This window comes from Elaeis guineensis, chromosome 16 (genome assembly GCF_000442705.2).
Source record: "Elaeis guineensis isolate ETL-2024a chromosome 16, EG11, whole genome shotgun sequence".
Taxonomy (NCBI): Eukaryota; Viridiplantae; Streptophyta; class Magnoliopsida; order Arecales; family Arecaceae; genus Elaeis; species Elaeis guineensis.
Window position 1 is genome coordinate 42,613,502 of NC_026008.2, and position 10,485 is coordinate 42,623,986.

Below are 10,485 nucleotides of genomic sequence, written 5' to 3' on the forward strand. Positions count from 1 at the left end.
TAAGGAAAACTTTACTTAAGGATCCCTAATCGAGCTTCTAATTATTTAAACGTTGCTACCCCATCTTTATTCGAAAACCCTTGCCTAATCGATCCAAAGTTGGCGGCGAGTGGAAAAAAATTGCATGTGCTTGTCACGTGCAGAGCTGGCCACTTTATTACCCTTGGGCTTGAGCCCAAACCGATCCGGTCCACTGAAACAAGTAAGTGGTGGGCCAAGACGGGCCAATTGGACCGTCGAGAACGCCGGTTCAATGATACTTCGCCGCCTTTTCTTCTTCACTTAAACCTGTCACGTGATGTCACGTGTTCGTCCTCCCCAGCCAAATAACGGGAGCCCTCCTCCTCCCCCTGCTCTCCCCCTTTCCTCCGAAACCCTAGTTTTCCTGTCCCGGCGGACCTCCGCTCGGAAAGCCCTAGCTTTCTACTCCTTTTTCTCAGTTTTCGTTCGATTTGGGGAGCTTTTCGGGCGGCGGAGATGGCGAAGAAGAAGGAGAAGAAGGTTAACGTCTCAGGGAAGCCGAAGCACTCCCTGGATGTGAACCGCAGCAATGGAACGGATACGAAGGGTGCTCGGACGGCCGCCACCTTGCGGCTGCTCAAGATGTACAACTCCAGGCCCAAGCGGGACTCGAAGGGGAAGATACTGAAACACGAGCTCCAGTCCAAGGAGCTCCCCAACACGCGCATCGAGCCCGACCGACGGTGGTTCGGTAAGCCCTCCTCGACCGCTCTTCAATCCATTTACAGCTTTCTCGCTGGTTTTATGTAAAGGAGAGCCAAAGCACCTTTAGTTGTTCTAATATATGTTGATGTGGTGGGGTTTTTTGTCATCCTGAATTTTATTATCAAAACCTTGTACGACGAACATTTTAAAAAAGTTTTCAAGAAAAGAATTTCTGCACAAATTATACCCAATGGCATGCATTTGATCGTCAAATTATAAACGTTTATGCAAATATTTGAGAAAATCAAATTGTTAGATGCAGCAAGTGAAGTTCAGTTCTAATTCTTCAAAATTGGCTCACGATGTTGCCAATAATTGGGAGGATTTCATTACATCTTAACATGGGGATCTACCAATGCTGCACTCAGGCATTCAATTTTGAAGATGATCACCTCTTGCAATTAAGTTTCTTCATTGTTTGGGTTGTTGATAGGATAGCTTTTCACTGATATTTCATGATTAATTATCAGATTCGTTCATGTTATATGTGACCACTTTCTTGAATTTCAGGTAACACACGGGCCGTGAACCAAAAAGAACTTGAATTTTTTCGTGAGGAGCTTCAAAACCGACTTTCGAATAACTACAATGTCATACTAAAAGAGAGGAAATACCACTGTCCCTTTTAAATGACCACCAAAAGGTAAGAACTTCTTTATGTTGCCTTATATGCATGCACTTAAACTTTGACATAAACCACAACCTCGTCTATCAAGTTTGGTCGACCTTTTGCTTCTACTGATGATCAGTTTATCTGAAAGAAGAAATGTTTCTAATAATGTCTATACACTGCTGCTATCATCTTGATTTTTCCCCCTATTTTAGACATGCATATTGCAACATTAGCTCCTAAAATTTGGTGTTTCCAATTATACTGCATCTTCTCAAATTTTCTTTTTAATCACTTAATATGCTATTAATCTGAATTGACATTTTTAGAGCTACATAAGTGTGAAATTGGGATTAGCTTATAAGGGGAGTTATAGAATAGATAACGATGTTATTTGTGAAGAGAAGAAAAAGGCATTCTCTAAATTAGCTTGTGTCAGTAGCTCATCTAGATCAAGCATGAAAATCAACTGGACTCACATGAAATTGCATGCTAATTCTGATCTGTAAGGAAGTTTTAAATTTCTCCTTTATGTTCATGAAAAATGCCAATGAAAGCACCATTTAATGTAAATTATTAATGTGGAGTCATTCTTTTGCTTGGCTTGTCTATGCAGCAAGCAAAGGCACATCTTCTTGATACAGAACCTTTTGAGGATGCATTTGGACCGAAGAGGAAAAGAAAACGCCCAAAGCTTTTGGCATGTGATTATTAATCTTTGGTTAAGAAGGCAGATGGGTCTCAAGGTACAAACTAAAATTTTAATCTTTTGTGAAATTGTTTACTTGCTGAATGCCTTTGACTAGATTTAAAATTGTACCTTCTAGAAAATATGAGGTTTGCTGGAAATTTGCAGTTCTGGTTCCCATATATTACCTTATGGTAAAGAGTAGACCAAAACCTTCTAATTTTATATGTAATTCTCAGGTTTGTTGATTTTTTGTAGATGCCTTTGAGCAGAAATCTGCTGCTAGGTAATCTCGGGAGGAGGATGAAGAATATGGCTTAAGAGACTTGGTCAGGCACACAATGTTTGAAAAGGGGCAGAGCAAGCGTATCTGGGGGGAACTCTACAAAGTTATTGATTCTTCAGATGTAGTTGTCCAGGTTTGTTTCTGCCAATTTGTATCATAATGCATATCTGTGCTAGTAAATTTTGAAGTATCCAGCATTTGTGGGAGCATGTTGTGGGAGGTTGGAGATGTATTGAACTGGTGCATGGAATTTGGAGAATGACCGTAGATGCATCCATGTTTGAATGCCAGCTTCGTTGCTGGAAGAGACATGACATACTTTTAGACTGCGCTTGGGGTGACATAGACACATCTAAGTATCCTTTTAATTGCTGGCTTGAAGAGTTTCCTATAAGTTAGTCTTGAAAGCTTTCATGTATATGATATTTAACTAAGCGACCAGATGATGCCATCACAAATGTTCAACATAGTTATGTGTTTAACATAAATTGTCGTATTTGTTTGCTTAGTTGCATCGTTCTCCTTGATTACAGGTATTAGATGTTAGGGATCCACAAGGAACAAGGTGCCATCATTTAGAGAAACACTTGAAGGAGCACTGCAAGCACAAGCACATGATTCTTCTGCTGAACAAGGTTCGTTATCTTAACAAGTTTGTGTTTGCAATATTACATTTGGAGTTAGATTTTTGTTGGCCTTTACTTACAAATCCTTTTTAAAAGTTGAATAATGGTCTGATTGGTTTATTTTTCCTAACAATAAAGTGTGATTTAGTTCCTGCATGGGTAACAAAAGGATGGCTGCTGCTGCTATCAAAAGAATACCCTACGCTAGCATTCCATGCAAGCATCAACAAATCCTTTGGCAAGGTTTATATGTTATTTCTTTTCACTTGCTTGCTTGTAGTTCATTCTTTGGCTCTTATGATTATATCATTCTCGAGTTACTTTTTGCATGCCACAGGGTTCTCTTCTGTCAGTATTGAGGCAGTTTGCCCGTCTGAAGAGTGACAAGCAGGCCATATCAGTGGGATTTGTTGGATATCCTAATGTTGGGAAGTCATCAGTTATTAATACATTACGCACAAAAAATGTAATTTTCACTCTCACTTTCAAAGATCCTGCTTTATCCTTTTTAAGTTGACTAATTTTAAGTTCCCTCCATGATGCTACATGGCACATTTTTGCTTGATTTAGCCACACGAAAGAGAACAGCTTGGCTGTTTATAAATATGTAAAACTTCATGGCAGCACACTTTGAAAAAGAAGTTCAGAAGCCTAGTCTTTTTGGGATGCAGAAAAGAAGTGATTTCAAGAGATTGTGTCCTAGTAAATAAGCTAGTAAAAGCTTTTGCTTTCCTTTACATAGGCGAAAAGGCTTCCTTTTATAGCTTTCTAGGCCAGCATTAGCATCTTCACTCAACCCATTAGACATACAGTTATGCAATGCATCAAGCTTAATATTTCTATTTTGACCATTTTGTAAAATGATTTTCATCTTCCTTTTTTAAAACTTTATTAAGCATTAAACCAAGATTTTAAATTTTGTGGGATGGGACAGTCCGGGTTTTTCCATGAAACAGGATGCGCTGTCGTCTCGCCCCTTCCCGATACTTGGGGTAGGAGATGTCCTGAGACATCTCGATCGGGATGCTGGGATGCTAGCGGGACGATCCTATCCCGACACTTTGGATAGTGTCCGGTCCCAACACTTTGGATAGTACCCCGTCTTGGTGTCATGTGGGACATCTCGTTAGGACCTAAATCCTTGCATGAAACATTAAATGAGGAAATTGTTTCCCCTTCAATCAAACTTTTAGCATAAACAGCCATCCACTGCCTTAATTGATGCATTCACGTCTCCTGTCATCTTAAGCTGAAGTATGCTGATGCTGAAATATGGTTAAAGATGACTAATATGCATTAGGAAGTAGTTTGATATTGATACAGCTTTTTTAAGGATGTTGTGGACTAAGATTCTCTATCACTGTTTTATTCAATTTTAATTCTACCGGCTGGTACTGATAAATCATATGAAAGCTGAACAGGATAATTGTTTCTGCATTTTCTGACTTCTATGATTATTTCAACAAGGTTCTTATGTTTTTCTCATGCTGTTAAACGTTGTTTATCTGATTTGGATGAATTTTTCACTTTTTTGTTTTCTGAAGGTCTGCAAAGTGGCTCCCATTCCTGGAGAGACTAAAGTTTGGCAGTACATCACTCTTACCAAGAGGATCTTTCTAATTGATTGTCCTGGAGTTGTGTATCAAAACAAAGACTCCGAAACCGATATAGTCCTTAAGGGTGTCGTATGTTTATCTTACTTTGCCCTAATAATTGTAAATATATGTACTTGCATATGATATTATATTTATCACTTGGTATCTCTTTTTTTCCCCTTCTTTTTAAGTGGTCTATCCATTGGAAGTTGGAATTAATCATCTTACTATTTTGGTCACCATGCATGGTTGCAAAACATGGGTCAGAATTTCATCAGTGAGGTGCCTCAGTCTGGAGTTCAATTGCTTTTCATAATACAAATTATTTCCAGTAACCTAATATCGCTGATGGCATGAATATCTAACTAACGTGTTAGGAAGACTGCAGCTTTGGTCAGTGCCTACATATTAGTGATATGTGAATATATAATAATCAGCATTGACATGATATATTTGTACCTTGCATTACATTGATGAATTCTGGCCTCTTTGGTGCTCCAAATTCCGGTTGTCTCAATGGTCAGAGTCTGCTGATTGATATGGCATCAGTTCATGACAGTGCTTTTCTTGTTTTGAATATATATTTTCTTTTAATCTTAGAATTGTGACCTCAGAAAAAGTCCACTTGTCCATATTATGGTATGTGCACCTACATAAGGTAAACAAATGCACATTATTACCAAATGATAGGGCAACTATTGGTGAATAGGATCTCCTCATCAGATCCGATTGGTGGCCTTTGTATTAGCTTATGAGGATGATCGATTGGATAGCCTTGTAACCATATCGTTGTACATCTTTTAAGAATTCTATTCCTTTCTCTCTACCCTCTTGTTTGTATTATGCCAAACCATACAAGATACAGGTGTTGGAGCAGGTATTCACTCTTTACAATCTATCATCAGATGCCCAATGTATCATTCATAATTTGTATATGGTGTTGACATGAACTAGGACATCTGTTTAGAATCCTCAAAAAGCATATATAAGAGGGCTAGCCATTATGCTAATCTCAATTCAAAATAAGCCAAATGCGGAATGTAGGCTAATTTGGGATTCTTTACTAGGTGCGTGTTACAAACTTGGAAGATGCATCAGAACACATAGGAGAAGTCCTGAAGTGTGTAAAGAAGGAGCATCTGCAAAGAGCTTATAAGATTGAAGACTGGTACATCTTTTCTCTTTTTGTTTTTTATGCATGCTCATATATGTTTTGTTTATGGCATTGTTTATTGATTGTACCAATATAATGCCATTGTTGCATTTCCTCAATGAGTTACTGTTTCATTGCTTTTCAGAATTAATTCATGCTATTAATTTTATAATTAAGCTTTACCTGTTAAGATTCTTATCTGAGTGGCGATCACTCAACTCTAGACATTCATCAGGTAATAGCAATGAATTGCAAGAATATGGCCACACAATGTGGCTGAAAACAGTATTAAGTTTCACTTCTTATTTACTAGAACTTCTAATTCAAAAATTGTGAAGATGTTCTCAATGTAATTGTAAACAGCCAGCAAAGTGTTCTTATTTTCCTGGATCCATGCTTTCTATGGGTGCAAAATAGAAGGCTCTGGCAAAGTTCATACCAAATGGTTTTAGTCTTTCATGGTTGTGAGACATTAATATTGCGTTAAGCCCTGACATCCAAGTGGTATCCCATCTTGTTGGCAGCTGCCTTGCATGTCCTTTTCCCCCATTAATCAGACAACTTTTTCAATGAACTTGTTTAGCCACTTTTTTTTTTTTTTTTTTAACAGGGGTGGGTGGAGGGGGGGGCTTTATTTGTTGTTTATTGCCCAGAACTAATTGTTTGTACTCTTATTCCAGGGTTGATGAGAATGATTATCTTGTCCAGCTGTGCAGATCAACAGGAAAACTTTTAAAGGTATGACTTAGTTTTTTAATGATCATCAATATACAGATACGTTATATAAGTAAATTCCTGATGGAACACCTACCACCTAACCAGTTTCCTCTTTCTATATGCACTTGCTGCTGTGAATCATGTCCTGCTTGTTCGTGAGCTGTGCACAATGCTGCAGTCCCAGAATCATACACGACAATTGTCTGTATTGCTTGGGCCCTCCTCTGCTTCCCAACTCGTTCCCAAATTAATGCACCTGTAGTCGTTAGGGCATCTTCAGATACTACCTGCATTTATGTCGACACCACCTCAGTCGATTCTCCATTATTTTGTTCATGCTTGGTGCAATTCTATGTCACACTGAATCCTTATGTCTTGCTTCCTAGACTAAGCACGTTAGATCGACATTCTCATCTCTGCTGCAGTTGGCTTATTTGCTGGGCTGCTCTTATTTTGCACTTTGCAGTATTATAAGTCTTACATAAATGTGAGTCTCTGTTTTGTCTCGAAGCATGCATTGGTTAGATAACACCCAGAAGCACTGATCTCATTATTATGTGGTATCTTGTGACCATCAATTTTGACCAATATCTTATTTTGATTTTCGATTTTACTATCCTTTTCGGTTGATTGTGGCATTTTATACTGGTAGGCATGTGAAATCCGAGGGCGGTGGGACTTCATATGTAGGGACATGCAGTTTCTAATACTACTATAGAGTATGCATGGTAGAGATGAGGTTGAAAATTAAGCCCTTGAAATTCAAAATTTCAAGTTGTGGTGAATTATTATCTTCTTAGACCCATTACTACATGCAAGTTCCTAATTTTTTTCATCTTTTTTTTTTTAATGGAGATTAGGAGGGCTAATCCCCACCTTTTCGACCATATTATCCACCCCACCCTGGGGGGCAACTCCAACCAAAGTCAAACCCCCACCCCGAAGTGGAGAGGTGATACCATCTGAGGAAGCACTCAGTGGTCCCCAGTTCCTATATTTCACGACCAGCCACTTTTGGCGTGAGAGCTTTTTATGCTAGGAGCTATGCTGCAGAATTAGGCAATCAATCTGTTCCATGTTTGAAGCAGCAACTCTTCTAATTGATCAAGAGATGAAATTCTGATTTAGCAAAATGGATTTGATTTTTAAAATTAAAATTCAAAAAAAAAAAAAGAATCTGCATAGATGCAAACACTGACTTGCACCGATCTCCTCAAGTTGATTCTTCTACATAAATCATATTCCCCCTTCCGTGCAAATATAAGTTGTATTTTGTCTTTTGTTTTTTAATAATTTTTTATTTTAATGCTGCAGTCACTGATTGTTATAAGCTATTAGCTACTGCTCATGTTAATAGGTAGACAGCTCCAAAGTCTGGTCAAATAATCCCTTGTTTAAATATAAGTTGTATTTTGTTTGTCTTTTGTTATTTTTAATTTTTTATTTTGATGCAGCAGTCATTATCAGCTATTAGCTACTGCTCATTGTTGTTCTACTCTAATAGGTAGTCATCTCCAAAACCTGGTTGAATAATCCCTTGTTTAATTTTACCAGTGTTATATTGAAGATGTTGAGTTTCTTTCTTTTTTTTTTTTTTTTTTTTTTTTTAAAGTTAAGATGTCGAGTTTCATTTCCAGCCTCTTGCATTTCAATGAATACATTGCAGCAGGTGATGGATGTGGATGAAGAGCTAAACTTTTTGTGGATGATTTTCAGGGAGGTGAGCCTGATCTAATGACTGCAGCAAAGATGGTTCTCCATGACTGGCAAAGAGGCAAAATACCCTTCTTTGTGCCCCCACCACAACAGGAAGAAGGTGAACCATCAGAAAAGTCTGATTCGCCTGATGCAAGCGAAGAACCAACAATTAGCACAGACCGGACAGCTGCTGCTATGAAAGCCATTGCTGGTATTATATCATCCCAGCAGCTAATGAATGTTCCTGCTCATAAGGACTTCTTCAATGGTGGCAAAACAGAGACTGAAAAGATAGAGCACCCTCAAGAAGATGCCAGCCCAACTGAAGTCTAGTCAAAGTCCCCTGCTGTTCCTCGATTCATTCCTGGATTTTGGAGAATCATGAGAAGAAACAGAGGCCTTCGTTCTTTGTTCTTCTCTGTGTTGTATCTATGTAAGCTAATTGATTTTTGAACACGTAAAATTATCTGGAAGCTGGCAAAGTTTTTACGATTTTGGAGTACCAGAATGAGATAGGATTTCTTTTCTTAATGACCCACCAGAGGAGAGGAACAGAGTTTTTTGTGGCTTGTATCTTGTGAATTTTTCCTCTGATGATTAATAAGAGGTTGAGGCAAAGTCTTATGAAACTTGATGATCCCGTTATTCCACCACATTGGGTCGATTTAATGGATGGGAAGGCACAGATTTTTGTTTCTAACGAGTTCAGTTTTTATGTTTTCATAATAATATTTTCAATTATGAACTATTACGCAGGTGAATGGATTACATCAATAATAAGTTTTATGATCATAATGTACAGGAACTTTGCAACTTTATTAGTGTTCACTCATAATACGTTTTAACCATCAGCTTGTCCTGCACAGGTTGCCCTGGTGCACAGTGCCTTGAGACGCTTTGTAAGCTCTATGCCATCAGGTGACGTTTTTCAATCAGTATCAGCTATTGTTTCCTGGTTTAATCAAGGGGGAGGCACATTGGCTGGCAGCACATATCGCTGGAGGATGTTATTTTTGCATGATCATCAAAGTACAAAGATTATAAATCCGAGGTATGGGGATAAGACTGGTGAGCAGGAGTCTGTAGGGTCCCTGATTTCAATCATAGTATTGCAGGACAGAAGACTCCTGATATACATTACCAGGTATTAAGGCCAAGATAACTGTTTGTCTTAGGACTTGCTTGCCAATGAGATTTTGACATGACTCGACACCAGCCAGTTTGGTGGGCCTCATCAATTTAGCTGCTTTTATGAGAGATTCTTGATGATTGCCTAGAAATTTGGGTGCATCCCCTCGCAGACAAGCTATTAGATGGATGAATGATGGAAAATGGCTGGCCATGCCTCAATTACGTGGTGGTGCTATCTATACTGCTTACACGTTGGATCCTAGAGCTGTCTCTTTCTGTGACACCCATGCATGGTTTAGTTTGCGCGTCTGCCATGCACGCTTCACATTCCATCTTGCCATGAGTCGTGCTTTTCTCGGCTTAAAGATCAGCAAAGGACCACATGACAAGGCACACTTGATATATAACAACAAATTGTGGGTTCTACCATGGCTTGTCGGTACTGTCTACCATGTTAATACTGGCCAGGGACAAAGATTTGCCAATTGGATAGCACGGATGGCGTGCCAAACCAGGCGGATTGAGAGATGGGCAACATGTCATCCATCCAAGCATGCACTAATGATCTATCCTTCGAGTGCAAAACATGCATTACAAAGGATCCCGACTCGGTCACACCCCTAATCTACTTAGATAAGTTTAGTTTGAATTTCAAATTCCTAGGTACTGGGGTAGATCTTGATGAGTCTCCCTTTCCATCCTCTTCAAAAAGCATTAAAGAGCGAGACTAAGTCAACAGATCACTTTCTAGAAAGGATGGCTCTAAGTCAGTCAGAGAGAAGAAGAAGAAGAAAAAAAAAAATCTTCTTTCTTCCTTTCCAATTTTATCCCTACTAGGTGATCATTTTCCTAAGAGAATTGGACTCATCTCAACATAGTCTCAAGGCTTGCACATGTATGAATTTTGATTTTGACAATTAGCTTTTATATTCTAATATAAAAATCAGTAAGTATTAAAAATAAATAAAAAGGTGGTTTTACTCAAACAAGTTTATAATTTGAAATGAATGAATTTTACAAAAATGGTTACTTGGTTGTTCTCCATAAAATTCATTAAGTCAAATTGATGAATCATGAATCTGACAACTTAGTTTTATGAAAAATAGATCACTTGCTATTTTCCATAAAACACATTATACAGTCATATTTTATAGTTATTATCTTGGAAAAACTCATAGAAAATCAAACAACCCCAAAATGTCCTAGATTCATTATAGTCTGTTACTGCTCTAGCACAGGAATCAATCACTCTCCC

General features: G+C 38.4%; 1 pseudogene; it reads left to right on the forward strand.

Annotated features, from left to right (window-relative positions):
- Positions 1-298: 298 nt before the first annotated feature.
- On the forward strand, positions 299-8,728 carry LOC140854237 (nuclear/nucleolar GTPase 2-like; annotated as a pseudogene).
- The last annotated feature ends 1,757 nt before the right edge of the window (positions 8,729-10,485 follow it).